This window comes from Balaenoptera musculus, chromosome 2 (genome assembly GCF_009873245.2).
Source record: "Balaenoptera musculus isolate JJ_BM4_2016_0621 chromosome 2, mBalMus1.pri.v3, whole genome shotgun sequence".
Lineage (NCBI taxonomy): Eukaryota > Metazoa > Chordata > Mammalia > Artiodactyla > Balaenopteridae > Balaenoptera > Balaenoptera musculus.
In genome coordinates this window covers 54,648,591-54,667,725 of record NC_045786.1, presented here as the reverse complement: position 1 = coordinate 54,667,725, position 19,135 = coordinate 54,648,591, and the positions used below count along the sequence as shown (strand labels likewise).

Sequence of the window (19,135 nt, the reverse complement as noted above, 5' to 3'; positions counted from 1 at the left end):
AGCTGGCCGCTCCCTACTGCTGAGAGGATTGAGCTTGCTGACAGTCCGCGACTTTGCACGTCCAGCCTTTGAGCAGGAGCGTGGATCAGTGATGACTCCCATAAATGCATTCCTTGGAAATCTAAACAAAATGAATGAGCAATACCTACCGTCTTCTCATCCTAACTGAGGTCCAGCACGTGGCTCCCAAAGGAAAATTAGGGAGAGGTCCATGTTGCATTTGCTACTGTGGGCGTGCACAGCAACATTGTTCAAGTTGAGGGTGGCGGGCTTCTCGTGCGGAAAGAGCCATGTGGAATGAAGCTTGGGATGTCCATCTACGTGGGAAGGCTAGGGACAACTAGACGTCTCTGGGCACCTGAGTCTAGCCAGGACTGCTATCCCCTGCTGCGGTCAGTGTGCGGGTGCGAAAGGAAGCGTGAGCCACTTGTAGTCCTGTGGCTTGCCATTGAGATCTACAGGCAACCCTCAAGCTCAGGTCGTTGCCTTGTTCCCGCAAGGAAACAGAAGTCTCTGCACTCAGGGTCAGAGAAGGAGTCCTGGCCAGGCCAGGCGTCTATGTCATGTTCAGCTTGGGAGGTGGCATATAGTTGAGGTTTGCCCTGATGTTCGGGGGAAATCAAATGGGCCACTGTCCCCGGGATTTGGGCGACGCTGATGGCGCCTCCTTGGGTTGTGTCCTGCTAGTGTGTTGTGTGTGGAGAGGTTGGAAAATGCCTTAGGCAAATCCAGGGGATATCAAGCTACTTAGGTGATGGGTGGATTCGTTTGGATCCTGGTGGAGAGAGGAAGGCAAGGCGAGCGGGAAATACACGTGAGAGTGTTGGCTAAGCCCACAGGCTTACTGTTGTGTGGATAGATGGTCGGTGGACATAGGGTCCCCGGAACTCTTTTGGGTATCTTCAGGAGCATTTGGAGTCCCGTGTAGGGAAGGAATACAGGTGCACATTCGTGGACCATCCCAACCTTTTCCTCTCCTTTCTCAATGTGCTTCACGGCGGGTCCTTGTTCCAGCGAATGGTGCCTTCACGGCACAGGACGCTGTCTTCTCACTGGGACCGATTTGGAGCCGTTGGGATGTTTTGTCCCTGTGTGGCCTCATTGCCCCTATGTTGAGGATGTTAAGGTGTTCCTTAGGACAGCCCAGCGTCATTGCTATACCAGGTCGGCATAGCATTCCCTGAGGTTTGGAGCTCTTCCCAGAGGTCTTTGGGCCCAACCATGCAGAAAGAAGGGAGTCGGCTGCCAAGGAAATGTTACCGGTTTAAGGGCTGGAGTGAATGTGTGCTGCAGGGGTCATTTTGTCCTGCCACCTTCTGGTGCTGCGAGCCTGTGATCTCCAGCATGCATGGCTTCAAGCCAGAGAAGCCATGCCGGTTCAAGGGTCCAGGATGTTGGATGCGTTCTCTCATTGCACGGCTGTGGGTGACACGTTGGTTCTGGAGGACCTGGGTCTCATGGTTTCTCCAAGGTCTTGTCCTTGAAGGGAAGAATGTGAATGTCCAAAATGTTACGATAAGTTACCCAGTTGCTGCAAGAGTTTGGCCCGCCATTTTGGGCATTGGAATGGCTCCCTTGCCATTAGCTTTGGTTGCAGTCCTAGGGAAGTTCCTCTGGCTTGGCAGGAGACCAGGAAGTATGCCTGCTGGTGAGTCTCCCTTGATCAGTCCAGGGGTTCCTCAGTTGCCCTCTTTCACGTGTCCCTACGAGACGCTTTTGATGGAGGTCGTCTTATTCGGCCAGGGCCCCTTCCCTTATGGAAGATCTCTCCCCTTGAGGGCGTGTCCACTGTGTTTAATCATAAGGGCCAAAGGCGTGTTTGTTCCCATAGAGGGCACTTGCTCTTAGGCTGAGGGGGCACAGTTGTCCTGAGGGTGTCTCAGGGGATCAGGAAGACATCCTTTTGCTGTGATGGAGGGCAGATTGCTCAAGAGAGGAATTTCAGAGCCCGAGACCAGGGGGTTGTTGGTCGGTGGCGCTCTTTGTCCTGATGGCCGCACGCTCTGAAGGCGCCAGTGCCACGATGCTTTCACGTTTGGCTGCGGACACACAGGCAAGATGGACAGTAAATGAAATGTTGAGGAGAGATAGAACACACATCACTGGGTGGTATCGCCCTTTCCCTCGCTGCGCCTGTGCACCCTAATCAAGCATGTGTGTGTCCTCTCACCCGAGCCAGGTGGAATGCCAGGGAAGGAATGCCAGCAGCATCCTGGGGCCATCGGTATAATCCCTGATACCCATTGAAGTGAGGACGGTGTGGCAAGGTGAGGCCAGGCGAAGGAGTCTCGGAAGGGTGTTGGCGTGCATTCCATGAGGATCCTGCTTTAACCCTTGTTGTGGTAAGTGACACTTCTTTGCTAAAGCTAAAGTTTTGGCGATGGGAACTTGTGCACCGGGGCTACACCCTCACCTTCTGGTCTTTTCTCGGGGAACACGAGCTTTAATGCCCTGAGAACTGGCAGCATTTCCTGACCCATGGCTCGGCTCTGGCCACTTCCGTACGCTGATATGATTCAGCTCGCTGGCCGTCCAATGGTGGAATCTGCAACTTTGCATGTCCAACGTTTGAGCATGTGCTTGGATCGATGATGACTCCCACAAATGCATTCCTTGGAAATCTGAACAAAATGAGTGAGAAATCCCTATCGTCTCCTCTTTGGATCTGAGGTCCAGCACGTGGCTCCTAAAAGGAAAGTAGGGAGAGGTTCACGTTGTATTTGTGGCCATGGGTGTCTACAGCCACGTTGTTCAAGTTGAGGGTTGTGGTCATCTCATGGGGAGAAGAGCCATTGGGAAAGGAGCCTGGGATGCCAATCCAGGTGGGAAGGCTTGGGACAGCGTGCCGTCTCTGGGTTCTTTCGTCTAGCCAGGACTGCTGTCCCCTGCCATGGTTCAGCATGCAGGTAGGAGAGGAAGCGTGAGCCATTGCTGGTTCTGCCACCTGCACTTGAGTTCTACAGGCTGCCCCCACCTGCTGGTCATTGCCTTGTGGCCTCAAAGAAACAGAAGTCTGTAGGCTCAGGGTCAGAACAGGATTCCAGGCCTAGGGCAGGCTTCTTTGTCATGTTCTGCTTGGGAGACCAGATGCAGTTTAGGTTTCTCCTGATGAGGGGAGAAATCAAATGGGCCACTGTTCCTGGGAGTTTGGCCAATCTGAGGGCTCCTCCTCGGGTTGTGTCCTGCTTGTGTGTGCTGTGTGAAGGGGCTGGAAAATGCCTTAGTCAAGCTTGGTCACGGCAAGCTTCTTTGGTGAGGGGTGGCTCTGGCATCTTGTTGTGACACGTTGGGATCCCGGTGGAGAGAGAGTAAGGCAAGGTGAGTGAAAGAGACACGTGAGATGGCTGGCTAAGCCCACAGGTTTACTGGTGGGTGGATAGATCGACGGTGGCCATGGGGTTCCCGGAACACATTTGGGATTCCCTCAGGAGCATCTGGAGGCACGTGTAGGGAGGGAATACGGGAGCACATTTGTGGACTGTCCCGCCTCTTTCCTCTCCTTGGTCGATTTGCTTCATGGCGGGTCCTTGTGCCAGCGAATGGTTGCCTTCATGGCACAGTATGGTGTCTTCTCATGGGGGCCGATTTGGAGGCCTTGGGGTGTTTTGTCCCTGTCTGGCCACGTTCCCCCTGTGTTGAAGATGTGAAGGTGTTCCTGAGGACAGCCAAGCATCGTTTCTATACCCGGCCCACATAGCGTTCCCTGAGGATTGGAGCTCTACCCGGAGGTCATTGGGCGCAACCATGCAGAAACAAGGGAGTTGACTGCCAAGGAAAGGCTACAGGTTTAAGGGCAGGAGAGGATGTGTGGTGTGGGTGTCATTTTTCCTGCCACCCGCTGGTGCGTCGAGACTGTGGTATCCGGCGAGCCTGGCCACAGGCCAGACAAGTCATACCGGTTCAAGTGTCTAGGCTGTTGTCTGGGTTCTGTCGTTGCATGGCTGTGGGTAACAAGTTGCTTGTAGAGGACCTGGGCCTCAGGGTTTCCCCAATGTCACGTCACTGATGGGCCCAGAGTGTGAAAGTACCAGACACCACTGCAAGTTACACAATTGCTGCAAGGGTTGGCCCCGCCACGTTGGGCGTCGGAATGGTTCCGATGCCATTAGCTTTGTGTGTGGGCCAAGGGTAGGTTGCCAGTCTTGGCAGCAGGCCAGGAAGTATGGCTGCAGGTGAATCTCCATTGTTCAGTCCAGGAGTTCCTCTGGTGCGTTTTTGTCACCGGTCCCTACAAGCTGCTCTTGTTGGAGGTCGTCCCATTTGGCCAAGGGCCGTTCCCTTGTGGAAGATCTCAGGGACCACATTTCCCCTTGAGGGTCAGTCCATTGTGTGGAAGCGTATGCGCCAGGAGTGGTTTGGTTCCCCAGAGGGCAGTGGCTCTTACGCTGAGTAATCCCAGTTCCCCTGAGGGTGTCTCAGCGGTTCAGGATGACATCCCTATGCTGTGTCGGCGGGGAGGTGGCTCAGGCAGGGAAGTCCAAGGCCCATACCAGGGGGTTGATGGACGGCCATGCTCTTTGTGCTGATGCCCGTGTGCTCTGAAGGCATCTGTGCCACGATGCATTCACGTTTGGCTGTGGACACACAGACATGATGGACTGCAAATAAAATGTTGACGGGAGATATAGCGCACATCGCTGGGCGGTATCACCCTTTGCCTCTGTGCGCCCGTTCACTTTTCTCAAACATCCCTGTGTTCTGTCACCCTGAGGCAGGTGGTGGAGTGCCAGGGAACAAACACCTGCAGCAGCATGGGGCCCTCTGTATAGTCCATGATACCTGGCGAAGTGAGGAGAGTGCGGCAAGGTGAGGCAAGTCAAGGCAAAAGAGTCTCAGAGTGGTTTTGGTGTGAAGTCCTTGAGGATCCTCGTAGGAACCTTGTGGTGGTGAGTGGAACTTCTTTGCAGAAACCTAGATGTTTGGCCATGGGGACTTGTGCACTGAGACTACACCCTCACCTTCTTGGCTCTTGCAGGGGCACCCCAGATCTGATGCCATGATCCTTAGCTCCATTTGCAGCCCCGTGGGTCGCCTCTGGCCGCTCCTGACTGCTGACATGATTGAGATCGGTGGCTGCCCCGCGGTGGAGCCTGCGACTTTGAACGTGCAGCCTTTGAGCAGGTGGATTGATGTTGACTCCCATAAATGCACTGCTTGGAACTCTGAACAAATGAATGGGTCTCAGGTTTCTCCGCGGTCATGTCACTGACGGGCTCGGGGGCGAAAATACAAGGCGCCAGGGCAAGTAACCCAGTTGCTGCAAGGGTTTGCCCTGCCAGTTTGTGCATTGGAATATCTCCAATGCCAATAGCTTTCTGTGTGATCCAAGGGCATCGCCTCTGGCTCGACAAGGTACCTGGTAGAAACCTTGTGGGGCTAAATGGAACTTTGTTGAAGAAACCTAGAAGTTTGGCCACGGGGACTTGTGCCACGAGACTACACCATCACATTCTGGGCTCTTCCTGGGGCACCCGAGCTCCGATGCCCTGAGACTTGGGTGCACTTCCTGCCCCGTGGCTCGAGTCTGGCCGCTCCCTACTGCTGAGAGGATTGAGCTTGCTGACAGTCCGCGACTTTGCACGTCCAGCCTTTGAGCAGGAGCGTGGATCAGTGATGACTCCCATAAATGCATTCCTTGGAAATCTAAACAAAATGAATGAGCAATGCCTACCGTCTTCTCATCCTAACTGAGGTCCAGCACGTGGCTCCCAAAGGAAAATTAGGGAGAGGTCCATGTTGCATTTGCTACTGTGGGCGTGCACAGCAACATTGTTGAAGCTGAGGGTGGCGGGCTTCTCGTTCAGAAAGAGCCATGTAGAAAGGAGCCTGGGATGTCCATCTACGTGGGAAGGCTAGGGACAACTAGACGTCTCTGGGCACCTGAGTCTAGCTAGAACTGCTATCCCCTGCTGCGGTCAACGTGCGGGTGCGAAAGGAAGCGTGAGCCACTTGTAGTCCTGTGGCTTGCCATTGAGATCTACAGGCAACCCTCAAGCTCAGGTCGTTGCCTTGTTCCCGCAAGGAAACAGAAGTCTCTGCACTCAGGGTCAGAGAAGGAGTGCTGGCCAGGCCAGGCGTCTATGTCATGTTCAGCTTGGGAGGTGGCATATAGTTTAGTTTTGCCCTGATGGACGGGGGAAATCAAATGGGCCACTGTCCCCGGGATTTGGGCGACGCTGATGGCGCCTCCTTGGGTTGTGTCCCGCTTGTGTGTTGTGTGTGGAGAGGTTGGAAAATGCCTTAGGCATATCCAGGGGATATCAAGCTACTTAGGTGAGAGGTGGATTCGTTTGGATCCTGGTGGAGAGAGGAAGGCAAGGCGAGCGGGAAATACACGTGAGAGTTTTGGCTAAGCCCACAGGCTTACTGTTGGGTGGATAGGTGGTCGGTGGACATAGGGTTCCCGGAACTCTTTTGGGGTATCTTCAGGAGCATTTGGAGTCCCGTGTAGGGAAGGAATACAGGTGCACATTCGTGGACCATCCCAACCTTTTCCTCTCCTTTCTCAATGTGCTTCACGGCGGGTCCTTGTTCCAGCGAATGGTGCCTTCACGGCACAGGACGCTGTCTTCTCACTGGGACCGATTTGGAGCCGTTGAGATGTTTTGTCCCTGTGTGGCCTCATTGCCCCTATGTTGAGGATGTTAAGGTGTTCTTTAGGACAGCACAGCGTCATTGCTATACCAGGTCGGCATAGCATTCCCTGAGGTTTGGAGCTCTTCCCAGAGGTCTTTGGGCCCAACCATGCAGAAAGAAGGGAGTCGGCTGCCAAGGAAACGCTACAGATTTAAGGACTGGAGTGAATGTGTGCTGCAGCGGTCATTTTGTCCTGCCACCTTCTGGTGCTGCGAGCCTGTGATCTCCAGCATGCATGGCTTCAAGCCAGAGAAGCCATGCCGGTTCAAGGGTCCAGGATGTTGGATGCGTTCTCTCATTGCACGGCTGTGGGTGACACGTTGGTTCTGGAGGACCTGGGTCTCATGGTTTCTCCAAGGTCTTGTCCTTGAAGGGAAGAATGCGAACGTGCAAGATGTTACGATAAGTTACCCAGTTGCTGCAAGAGTTTGGCCCGCCATTTTGGGCATTGGAATGGCTCCCTTGCCATTAGCTTTGGTTGTGGTCCTAGGGAAGTTCTCTGGCTTGGCCGGAGACCAGGAAGTATGCCTGCTGGTGAGTCTCCCTTGATCAGTCCAGGGGTTCCTCAGTTGCCCTCTTTCATGGGTCCCTACGAGACGCTTTTGATGGAGGTCGTCTTATTCGGCCAAGGCCCCTTCCCTTATGGAAGATCTCGCCCCTTGAGGGCGTGTCCACTGTGTTTAATCATAAGGGCCAAAGGCGTGTTTGTTCCCATAGAGGGCGCTTGCTCTTAGGCTGAGGGGGCACAGTTGTCCTGAGGGTGTCTCAGGGGATCAGGAAGACATCCTTTTGCTGTGATGGAGGGCAGATTGCTCAAGAGAGGAATTTCAGAGCCCGAGACCAGGGGGTTGTTGGTCGGTGGCGCTCTTTGTCCTGATGGCCGCACGCTCTGAAGGCGCCAGTGCCACGATGCTTTCACGTTTGGCTGCGGACACACAGGCAATATGGACAGTAAATGAAATGTTGAGGAGAGATAGAACACACATCACTGGGTGGTATCGCCCTTTCCCTCGCTGCGCCTGTGGACCCTAAACAAGCATGTGTGTGTCCTCTCACCCGAGCCAGGTGGAATGCCAGGGAAGGAATGCCAGCAGCATCCTGGGGCCATCGGTATAATCCCTGATACCCGTTGAAGTGAGGACCGTGTGGCAAGGTGAGGCCAGGCGAAGGAGTCTCGGAGGGGTGTTGGCGTGCATTCCATGAGGATCCTGCTTTAACCCTTGTTGCAGTAAGTGACACTTCTTTGCTAAAGCTAAAGGTTTGGCGATGGGAACTTGTGCACCGGGGCTACACCCTCACCTTCTGGTCTTTTCTCGGGGAACACGAGCTTTAATGCCCTGAGAACTGGCAGCATTTCCTGACCCATGGCTCGGCTCTGGCCACTTCCGTACGCTGATATGATTCAGCTCACTGGCCGTCCAATGGTGGAATCTGCAACTTTGCATGTCCAACGTTTGAGCATGTGCTTGGATCGATGATGACTCCCACAAATGCATTCCTTGGAAATCTGAACAAAATGAGTGAGAAATCCCTATCGTCTCCTCTTTGGATCTGAGGTCCAGCACGTGGCTCCTAAAAAGAAAGTAGGGAGAGGTTCACGTTGTATTTGTGGCCATGGGTGTCTACAGCCACGTTGTTCAAGTTGAGGGTTGTGTTCATCTCATGGGGAGAAGAGCCATTGGGAAAGGAGCCTGGGATGCCAATCCAGGTGGGAAGGCTTGGGACAGCGTGCCGTCTCTGGGTTCCTTGTTCTAGCCAGGACTGCTGTCCCCTGCCATGGTTCAGCATGCAGGGAGGAGAGGAAGCGTGAGCCATTGCTCGTCCTGCCACCTGCACTTGAGTTCTACAGGCTGCCCCCACCTGCTGGTCATTGCCTTGTGGCCTCAAAGTAACAGAAGTCTGTAGGCTCAGGGTCAGAACAGGATTCCAGGCCTAGGGCAGGCTTCTTTGTCATGTACTGCTTGGGAGACCAGATGCAGTTTAGGTTTCTCCTGATGAGGGGAGAAATCAAATGGGCCACTGTTCCTGGGAGTTTGGCCAATCTGCTGGCTCCTCCTCGGGTTGTGTCCTGCTTGTGTGTGCTGTGTGAAGGGGCTGGAAAATGCCTTAGTCAAGCTTGGTCACGGCAAGGTTCTTTGGTGAGGGGTGGCTCTGGCATCTTGTTGTGACACGTTGGGATCCCGGTGGAGAGAGAGTAAGGCAAGGTGAGTGAAAGAGACACGTGAGATGGCTGGCTAAGCCCACAGGTTTACTGGTGGGTGGATAGATCGACGGTGGCCATGGGGTTCCCGGAACACATTTGGGATTCCCTCAGGAGCATCTGGAGGCACGTGTAGGGAGGGAATACGGGAGCACATTTGTGGACTGTCCCGCCTCTTTCCTCTCCTTGGTCGATTTGCTTCATGGCGGGTCCTTGTGCCAGCGAATGGTTGCCTTCATGGCACAGTATGGTGTCTTCTCATGGGGGCCGATTTGGAGGCCTTGGGGTGTTTTGTCCCTGTCTGGCCACGTTCCCCCTGTGTTGAAGATGTGAAGGTGTTCCTGAGGACAGCCAAGCATCGTTTCTATACCCGGCCCACATAGCGTTCCCTGAGGATTGGAGCTCTACCCGGAGGTCATTGGGCGCAACCATGCAGAAACAAGGGAGTCGGCTGCCAAGGAAAGGCTACAGGTTTAAGGGCAGGAGAGGATGTGTGGTGTGGGTGTCATTTTTCCTGCCACCCGCTGGAGCGTCGAGACTGTGGTATCCGGCGAGCCTGGCCACAGGCCAGACAAGTCATACCGGTTCAAGTGTCTAGGCTGTTGTCTGGGTTCTCTCATTGCATGGCTGTGGGTAACAAGTTGCTTGTAGAGGACCTGGGCCTCAGGGTTTCCCCAATGTCACGTCACTGATGGGCCCAGAGTGTGAAAGTACCAGACACCACTGCAAGTTACACAATTGCTGCAAGTGTTTGCCCCACCGCTTTGGGCATCGGAATGGTTCCCATGCCATTAGCTTTGTGTGTGGGCCAAGGGTAGGTTGCCAGTCTTGGCAGCAGGCCAGGAAGTATGGCTGCAGGTGAATCTCCATTGTTCAGTCCAGGAGTTCCTCTGGTGCGTTTTGTCACCGGTCCCTACAAGCTGCTTTTGTTGGAGGTCGTCCCATTTGGCCAAGGGCCGTTCCCTTGTGGAAGATCTCAGGGACCACATTTCCCCTTGAGGGTGAGTCCATTGTGTGGAAGCGTATGCGCCAGGAGTGGTTTGGTTCCCCAGAGGGCAGTGGCTCTTACGCTGAGTAATCCCAGTTCCCCTGAGGGTGTCTCAGCGGTTCAGGATGACATCCCTATGCTGTGTCGGCGGGGAGGTGGCTCAGGCGGGGAAGTTCAAGGCCCATACCAGGGGGTTGATGGACGGCCGTGCTCTTTGTGCTGATGCCCGTGTGCTCTGAAGGCATCTGTGCCACGATGCATTCACGTTTGGCTGTGGACACACAGACATGATGGACTGCAAATGAAATGTTGAGGGGAGATATAGCGCACATCGCTGGGCGGTATCACCCTTTGCCTCTGTGCGCCCGTTCACTTTTCTCAAACATCCCTGTGTTCTGTCACCCTGAGGCAGGTGGTGGAGTGCCAGGGAACAAACACCTGCAGCAGCATGGGGCCCTCTGTATAGTCCATGATACCTGGCGAAGTGAGGAGAGTGCGGCAAGGTGAGGCAAGTCAAGGCAAAAGAGTCTCAGAGTGGTTTTGGTGTGAAGTCCTTGAGGATCCTCGTAGGAACCTTGTGGTGGTGAGTGGAACTTCTTTGCAGAAACCTAGATGTTTGGCCATGGGGACTTGTGCACTGAGACTACACCCTCACCTTCTTGGCTCTTGCAGGGGCACCCCAGATCTGATGCCATGATCCTTAGCTCCATTTGCAGCCCCGTGGGTCGCCTCTGGCCGCTCCTGACTGCTGACATGATTGAGATCGGTGGCTGCCCCGCGGTGGAGCCTGCGACTTTGAACGTGCAGCCTTTGAGCAGGTGGATTGATGTTGACTCCCATAAATGCACTGCTTGGAACTCTGAACAAATGAATGGGTCTCAGGTTTCTCCGCGGTCATGTCACTGACGGGCTCGGGGGCGAAAATACAAGGCGCCAGGGCAAGTAACCCAGTTGCTGCAAGGGTTTGCCCTGCCAGTTTGTGCATTGGAATATCTCCAATGCCAATAGCTTTCTGTGTGATCCAAGGGCATCGCCTCTGGCTCGACAAGGTACCTGGTAGAAACCTTGTGGGGCTAAATGGAACTTTGTTGAAGAAACCTAGAAGTTTGGCCACGGGGACTTGTGCCACGAGACTACACCATCACATTCTGGGCTCTTCCTGGGGCACCCGAGCTCCGATGCCCTGAGACTTGGGTGCACTTCCTGCCCCGTGGCTCGAGTCTGGCCGCTCCCTACTGCTGAGAGGATTGAGCTTGCTGACAGTCCGCGACTTTGCACGTCCAGCCTTTGAGCAGGAGCGTGGATCAGTGATGACTCCCATAAATGCATTCCTTGGAAATCTAAACAAAATGAATGAGCAATGCCTACCGTCTTCTCATCCTAACTGAGGTCCAGCACGTGGCTCCCAAAGGAAAATTAGGGAGAGGTCCATGTTGCATTTGCTACTGTGGGCGTGCACAGCAACATTGTTGAAGCTGAGGGTGGCGGGCTTCTCGTTCAGAAAGAGCCATGTAGAAAGGAGCCTGGGATGTCCATCTACGTGGGAAGGCTAGGGACAACTAGACGTCTCTGGGCACCTGAGTCTAGCTAGAACTGCTATCCCCTGCTGCGGTCAACGTGCGGGTGCGAAAGGAAGCGTGAGCCACTTGTAGTCCTGTGGCTTGCCATTGAGATCTACAGGCAACCCTCAAGCTCAGGTCGTTGCCTTGTTCCCGCAAGAAAACAGAAGTCTCTGCACTCAGGGTCAGAGAAGGAGTCCTGGCCAGGCCAGGCGTCTATGTCATGTTCAGCTTGGGAGGTGGCATATAGTTTAGTTTTGCCCTGATGGACGGGGGAAATCAAATGGGCCACTGTCCCCGGGATTTGGGCGACGCTGATGGCGCCTCCTTGGGTTGTGTCCCGCTTGTGTGTTGTGTGTGGAGAGGTTGGAAAATGCCTTAGGCATATCCAGGGGATATCAAGCTACTTAGGTGAGAGGTGGATTCGTTTGGATCCTGGTGGAGAGAGGAAGGCAAGGCGAGCGGGAAATACACGTGAGAGTTTTGGCTAAGCCCACAGGCTTACTGTTGGGTGGATAGGTGGTCGGTGGACATAGGGTTCCCGGAACTCTTTTGGGGTATCTTCAGGAGCATTTGGAGTCCCGTGTAGGGAAGGAATACAGGTGCACATTCGTGGACCATCCCAACCTTTTCCTCTCCTTTCTCAATGTGCTTCACGGCGGGTCCTTGTTCCAGCGAATGGTGCCTTCACGGCACAGGACGCTGTCTTCTCACTGGGACCGATTTGGAGCCGTTGAGATGTTTTGTCCCTGTGTGGCCTCATTGCCCCTATGTTGAGGATGTTAAGGTGTTCCTTAGGACAGCCCAGCGTCATTGCTATACCAGGTCGGCATAGCATTCCCTGAGGTTTGGAGCTCTTCCCAGAGGTCTTTGGGCCCAACCATGCAGAAAGAAGGGAGTCGGCTGCCAAGGAAACGCTACAGATTTAAGGACTGGAGTGAATGTGTGCTGCAGCGGTCATTTTGTCCTGCCACCTTCTGGTGCTGCGAGCCTGTGATCTCCAGCATGCATGGCTTCAAGCCAGAGAAGCCATGCCGGTTCAAGGGTCCAGGATGTTGGATGCGTTCTCTCATTGCACGCCTGTGGGTGACACGTTGGTTCTGGAGGACCTGGGTCTCATGGTTTCTCCAAGGTCTTGTCCTTGAAGGGAAGAATGCGAACGTGCAAGATGTTACGATAAGTTACCCAGTTGCTGCAAGAGTTTGGCCCGCCATTTTGGGCATTGGAATGGCTCCCTTGCCATTAGCTTTGGTTGTGGTCCTAGGGAAGTTCTCTGGCTTGGCCGGAGACCAGGAAGTATGCCTGCTGGTGAGTCTCCCTTGATCAGTCCAGGGGTTCCTCAGTTGCCCTCTTTCATGGGTCCCTACGAGACGCTTTTGATGGAGGTCGTCTTATTCGGCCAAGGCCCCTTCCCTTATGGAAGATCTCGCCCCTTGAGGGCGTGTCCACTGTGTTTAATCATAAGGGCCAAAGGCGTGTTTGTTCCCATAGAGGGCGCTTGCTCTTAGGCTGAGGGGTCACAGTTGTCCTGAGGGTGTCTCAGGGGATCAGGAAGACATCCTTTTGCTGTGATGGAGGGCAGATTGCTCAAGAGAGGAATTTCAGAGCCCGAGACCAGGGGGTTGTTGGTCGGTGGCGCTCTTTGTCCTGATGGCCGCACGCTCTGAAGGCGCCAGTGCCACGATGCTTTCACGTTTGGCTGCGGACACACAGGCAATATGGACAGTAAATGAAATGTTGAGGAGAGATAGAACACACATCACTGGGTGGTATCGCCCTTTCCCTCGCTGCGCCTGTGCACCCTAATCAAGCATGTGTGTGTTCTCTCACCCGAGCCAGGTGGAATGCCAGGGAAGGAATGCCAGCAGCAGCCTGGGGCCATCGGTATAATCCCTGATACCCGTTGAAGTGAGGACGACGTGGCAAGGCGAGGCCAGGCGAAGGAGTCTCGGAGGGGTGTTGGCGTGCATTCCATGAGGATCCTGCTTTAACCCTTGTTGTGGTAAGCGACACTTCTTTGCTAAACCTAAAGGTTTGGCCACGGGAACTTGTGCACCGGGGCTACACCCTCACCTTCTGGTCTTTTCTCGGGGAACACGAGCTTTGATGCCCTGAGAACTGGCTGCAATTCCTGACCCGTGATTCAGCTCTGGCCACTTCCGTACGCTGATATGATTCAGCTCGCTGGCCGTCCCGTGGTGGAATCTGCAACTTTGCATGTCCAACGTTTGAGCATGTGCTTGGATCGATGATGACTCCCACAAATGCATTCCTTGGAAATCTGAACAAAATGAGTGAGAAATCCCTACCGTCTCCTCGTTGGAACTGAGGTCCAGCACGTGGCTCCCAAAAGGAAAGTAGGGAGAGGTTCACGTTGTATTTGCGGCCGTGGGTGTCTACAGCCACGTTGTTCAAGTTGAGGGTTGTGGTCATCTCATGGGGAGAAGAGCCATTGGGAAAGGAGCCTGGGATGCCAATCCAGGTGGGAAGGCTTGGGACAGCGTGCCGTCTCTGGGTTCCTTGTTCTAGCCAGGACTGCTGTCCCCTGCCACGGTTCAGCATGCAGGGAGGAGAGGAAGCGTGAGCCATTGCTCGTCCTGCCACCTGCACTTGAGTTCTACAGGCTGCCCCCACCTGCTGGTCATTGCCTTGTGGCCTCAAAGAAACAGAAGTCTGTAGGCTCAGGGTCAGAACAGGATTCCAGGCCTAGGGCAGGCTTCTTTGTCATGTTCTGCTTGGGAGACCAGATGCAGTTTAGGTTTCTCCTGATGAGGGGAGAAATCAAATGGGCCACTGTTCCTGGGAGTTTGGCCAATCTGCTGGCTCCTCCTCGGGTTGTGTCCTGCTTGTGTGTGCTGTGTGAAGGGGCTGGAAAATGCCTTAGTCAAGCTTGGTCACGGCAAGCTTCTTTGGTGAGGGGTGGCTCTGGCATCTTGCCATGACACGTTGGGATCCCGGTGGAGAGAGAGTAAGGCAAGGCGAGTGAAAGAGACACGTGAGATGGCTGGCTAAGCCCACAGGTTTACTGGTGGGTGGATAGATCGACGGTGGCCATGGGGTTCCCGGAACACATTTGGGATTCCCTCAGGAGCATCTGGAGGCACGTGTAGGGAGGGAATACGGGAGCACATTTGTGGACTGTCCCGCCTCTTTCCTCTCCTTGGTCGATTTGCTTCATGGCGGGTCCTTGTGCCAGCGAATGGTTGCCTTCATGGCACAGTATGGTGTCTTCTCATGGGGGCCGATTTGGAGGCCTTGGGGTGTTTTGTCCCTGTCTGGCCACGTTCCCCCTGTGTTGAAGATGTGAAGGTGTTCCTGAGGACAGCCAAGCATCGTTTCTATACCCGGCCCACATAGTGTTCCCTGAGGATTGGAGCTCTACCCGGAGGTCCTTGGGCGCAACCATGCAGAAACAAGGGAGTTGACTGCCAAGGAAAGGCTACAGGTTTAAGGGCAGGAGAGGATGTGTGGTGTGGGTGTCATTTTTCCCGCCACCCGCTGGTGCGTCGAGACTGTGGTATCCGGCGAGCCTGGCCACAGGCCAGACAAGTCATACCGGTTCAAGTGTCTAGGCTGTTGTCTGGGTTCTGTCGTTGCATGGCTGTGGGTAACAAGTTGCTTGTAGAGGACCTGGGCCTCAGGGTTTCCCCAATGTCACGTCACTGATGGGCCCAGAGTGTGAAAGTACCAGACACCACTGCAAGTTACACAATTGCTGCAAGGGTTGGCCCCGCCACGTTGGGCGTCGGAATGGTTCCGATGCCATTAGCTTTGTGTGTGGGCCAAGGGTAGGTTGCCAGTCTTGGCAGCAGGCCAGGAAGTATGGCTGCAGGTGAATCTCCATTGTTCAGTCCAGGAGTTCCTCTGGTGCGTTTTGTCACCGGTCCCTACAAGCTGCTTTTGTTGGAGGTCGTCCCATTTGGCCAAGGGCCGTTCCCTTGTGGAAGATCTCAGGGACCACATTTCCCCTTGAGGGTGAGTCCATTGTGTGGAAGCGTATGCGCCAGGAGTGGTTTGGTTCCCCAGAGGGCAGTGGCTCTTACGCTGAGTAATCCCAGTTCCCCTGAGGGTGTCTCAGCGGTTCAGGATGACATCCCTATGCTTTGTTGGCTGGGAGGTGGCTCAGGCGGGGAAGTTCAAGGCCCATACCAGGGGGTTGATGGACGGCCGTGCTCTTTGTGGAGATGCCCGTGTGCTCTGAAGGCATCTGTGCCACGATGCATTCACGTTTGGCTGTGGACACACAGACATGATGGGCAGCAAATGAAATGTTGAGGGGAGATATAGCGCACATCGCTGGGCGGTATCACCCTTTGCCTCTGTGCGCCCGTTCACTTTTCTCAAACATCCCTGTGTTCTGTCACCCTGAGGCAGGTGGTGGAGTGCCAGGGAACAAACACCTGCAGCAGCATGGGGCCCTCTGTATAGTCCATGATACCTGGCGAAGTGAGGACAGTGCGGCAATGTCAGGCAAGTTGAGGCAAAAGAGTCTCAGAGTGGTTTTGGTGTGAAGTCCTTGAGGATCCTCGTAGGAACCTTGTGGTGGTGAGTGGAACTTCTTTGCAGAAACCTAGATGTTTGGCCACGGGGACATGTGCACTGAGACTACACCCTCACCTTCTGGGCTCTTTCAGGGGCACCCCATATCCGATGCCATGATCCTTAGATCCATTTCCAGCCCCGTACATCGGCTCTGGCCACTCCTGACTGCTGACATGATTGAGATTGTTGGCTGCCCCGCGGTGGAGCCTGCGACTTTGAACGTGCAGCCTTTGAGCAGGTGGATTGATGATGACTCCCATAAATGCACTGCTTGGAACTCTGAACAAATGAATGGGTCTCAGGTTTCTCCGCGGTCATGTCACTGACTGGCCGAGGGTGCGAAAATACAAGGCGCCAGGGCAAGTAACCCAGTTGCTGCAAGGGTTTGCCCTGCCAGTTTGGGCATTGGAATATCTCCAATGCCAATAGCTTTCTGTGTGATCCAAGGGCATCGCCTCTGGCTCGACAAGGTTCCTCGTGGAAACCTTGTGGTGGAAAACGGAACTTCTTTGAAGAAACCTAAATGTTTGGCCACGGGGACTTGTGCACCGAGACTACACCCTCACATTCTGGGCTCTTCCTGGGGCACCCGAGCTCTGATGCCCTGAGACTTGGGTGCACTTCCTGCCCCGTGGCTCGAGTCTGGCCGCTCCCTACTGCTGAGATGATTGAGCTCTCCGGGAGTCCTGTGGTGGCGGCTGCGACTTTGCACGTCCAGCCTTTGAGCAGGTGCGTGGATCAGTGATGACTCCCATAAATGCATTCCTTGGAAATCTAAACAAAATGAATGAGCAATCCCTACCGTCTTCTCATCCTAACTGAGGTCCAGCACGTGGCTCCCAAAGGAAAATTAGGGAGAGGTCCATGTTACATTTGCTACTGTGGGCATCTGAACCATGTTATTCACGTTGGGGGTGGCAACCTCCTCGTGGGGAAAGAGCCATTTGGAAAGAAGCCTGGGATGTCCATCTACGTGGGAAGGCTAGGGACAACTTGACGTCTCTGGGCACCTGAGTCTAGCCAGGACTGCTATCCCCTGCTGCGGTCAGTGTGCGGGTGCGAAAGGAAGCGTGAGCCACTGGTGCTCCTCTGGCTTGCCATTGAGATCTACAGGCTACCCTCGAGCCCAGGTCGTTGCCTTGTTCCCGCAAGGAAACAGAAGTCTCTGCACTCAGGGTCAGAGAAGGAGTCCTGGCCAGGCCAGGCTTCTTTGTAATGTTCAGCTTGGGAGATGGGATGCAGATTAGATTTGCCCTGATGGTCGGGGGAAATCAAATGGGCCACTGTCCCCGGGATTTGGGCGACGCTGATGGCTCCTCCTTGGGTTGTGTCCTGCTTGTGTGTTGTGTGTGGAGAGGTTGGAAAATTCCTTAGGCAAATCCAGGTAATATCAAGCTACTTAGGTGAGGGGTGGATTCGTTTGGATCCTGGTGGAGAGAGGAAGGCAAGGCGAGCGGGAAATACACGTGAGAGTGTTGGCTAAGCCCACAGGCTTACTGTTGGGTGGATAGATGGTCGGTGGACATAGGGTTCCCGGAACTCTTTTGGGTTATATTCAGGAGCATTTGGAGTCCCGTGTAGGGAAGGAATACAGGTGCACATTCGTGGACCATCCCAACCTTTTCCTCTCCTTTCTCAATGTGCTTCACGGCGGGTCCTTGTTCCAGCGAATGGTGCCTTCACGGCACAGTATGGTGTCTTCTCACTGGGACCGATTTGGAGCCGTTGGGATGTTTTGTCCCTGTGTGGCCTCATTGCCCCTATGTTGAGGATGTTAAGGTGTTCCTTAGGACAGCCCAGCGTCATTGCTATACCAGGTCGGCATAGCATTCCCTGTGGTTTGGAGCTCTTCCCGGAGGTCTTTGGGCCCAACCATGCAGAAAGAAGGGAGTCGGCTGCCAAGGAAACGCTACAGGTTTAAGGGCTGGAGTGAATGTGTGCTGCAGGGGTCATTTTGTCCTGCCACCTTCTGGTGCTGCGAGCCTGTGATCTCCAGCATGCATGGCTTCAAGCCAGAGAAGTCATGCCGGTTCAAGCATCCAGGATGTTGGATGCGTTCTCTCATTGCACGGCTGTGGGTGACACGTTGGTTCTGGAGGACCTGGGTCTCATGGTTTCTCCACGGTTTTTTCCTTGAAGAGAGGAGTCTGAAAGTGCAACGTGCTACGATAAGTTACCCAGTTGCTGCAAGGGTTTGCTCTGCCACTTTGGGCATTGGAATGGCTCCCTTGCCATTAGCTTTGGTTGCGGTCCTAGGGAAGTTCCTCTGGCTTGGCAGGAGACCAGGAAGTATGCCTGCTGGTGAGTCTCCCTTGATCAGTCCAGGGGTTCCTCAGGTGTCCTTTCTCATGGGTCCCTACGAGCCGCTTTTGATGGAGGTCATCATATTCGGCCAAGGGCCCTTCCCTTGTGGAAGATCTGTCCCCTTGAAGGCGTGTCCACTGTGTGGAATCATAAGTGTCAAGGGCATGTTTGTTCCCATAGAGGGCACTTGCTCTTAGGCGTAGGGGGCCCAGTTGTCCTGAGGGTGTCTCAGGGGATCAGGAAGACATCCTTTTGCTGTGATACATGGAAGATTGCTCAGGAGAGGAATTTCAGGGCCCGAGACCAGGGGGTTGTTGGTCGGCGGCGCTCTTTGTCCTGATGGCTGAATGCTCTGAAGGCGCCTGTGCCACGATGCTTTCACGTTTGGCTGTGGACACACAGGCAAGATGGACAGCAAATGAAATGTTGAGGAGAGATAGAACACACATCGCTGGGTGGTATCGCCCTTTCCCTCGGTGCGCCCGTGCACCCTCCTCAAGCATGCGTATGTTCTCTCACCCCGAGCCAGGTGGAATGCCAGGGAAGGAATGCCAGCAGCAGCCTGGGGCCATCCGTATAATCCCTGACACCCCTTGAAGTGAGGACGGTGTGGCAAGGCGAGGCCAGGCGAAGGAGTCTCGGAAGGGTGTTGGCGTGAAGTCCTTGAGCTTTCTGGTGGAAACCTTGTGGCAGTAAGCAGAACTTCTTTGCCGAAACCTAGATGTTTCGCCATGGGGACTTGTGCACCTGGACTACACTCTCACCTCCTGGGCTTTTCCCATGGCACCCGAGCTCCAATGCCCTGCGACGTGACTGCACTTCCTGCCCCATGGCTCGGCTCTGTCCGCTCCTGACTGCAGACATGATTGAGGTCGCTGGCTGCCAGTGGTGGAGGCTGCAACTTTG

General features: G+C 54.5%; 1 long non-coding RNA gene and 8 other non-coding genes across 11 annotated transcripts; all 9 read left to right on the top strand.

Annotated features, from left to right (window-relative positions):
* Positions 1-82: 82 nt before the first annotated feature.
* On the top strand, positions 83-174 carry LOC118891444. Its single transcript, XR_005019020.1, has one exon. It is a non-coding gene; the product is annotated as a small nucleolar RNA SNORD116 (small nucleolar RNA).
* A 188-nt stretch (positions 175-362) lies between these two features.
* On the top strand, positions 363-19,103 carry LOC118891250. Of its 3 annotated transcripts, XR_005018917.1 has the most exons (10): positions 363-579; positions 2,180-2,342; positions 4,716-4,886; positions 4,976-5,121; positions 7,702-7,864; positions 10,237-10,407; positions 10,497-10,642; positions 13,223-13,385; positions 15,758-15,928; positions 18,759-19,103. It is a non-coding gene; the product is annotated as an uncharacterized LOC118891250 (long non-coding RNA). The 3 variants fall into 3 exon arrangements; XR_005018918.1 differs by lacking the exon at positions 15,758-15,928 and having other exon boundaries at positions 4,712-4,886; positions 18,759-19,101; XR_005018916.1 differs by lacking the exon at positions 15,758-15,928 and having other exon boundaries at positions 18,759-19,099.
* LOC118891438 lies at positions 2,583-2,674 on the top strand. The gene has a single exon (XR_005019014.1). It is a non-coding gene; the product is annotated as a small nucleolar RNA SNORD116 (small nucleolar RNA).
* On the top strand, positions 5,605-5,696 carry LOC118891446. Its single transcript, XR_005019022.1, has one exon. It is a non-coding gene; the product is annotated as a small nucleolar RNA SNORD116 (small nucleolar RNA).
* LOC118891437 lies at positions 8,105-8,196 on the top strand. The gene has a single exon (XR_005019013.1). It is a non-coding gene; the product is annotated as a small nucleolar RNA SNORD116 (small nucleolar RNA).
* LOC118891445 lies at positions 11,126-11,217 on the top strand. The gene has a single exon (XR_005019021.1). It is a non-coding gene; the product is annotated as a small nucleolar RNA SNORD116 (small nucleolar RNA).
* On the top strand, positions 13,626-13,717 carry LOC118891436. The gene has a single exon (XR_005019012.1). It is a non-coding gene; the product is annotated as a small nucleolar RNA SNORD116 (small nucleolar RNA).
* LOC118891455 lies at positions 16,166-16,257 on the top strand. The gene has a single exon (XR_005019027.1). It is a non-coding gene; the product is annotated as a small nucleolar RNA SNORD116 (small nucleolar RNA).
* On the top strand, positions 16,661-16,752 carry LOC118891442. Its single transcript, XR_005019018.1, has one exon. It is a non-coding gene; the product is annotated as a small nucleolar RNA SNORD116 (small nucleolar RNA).
* Positions 19,104-19,135: the final 32 nt, after the last annotated feature.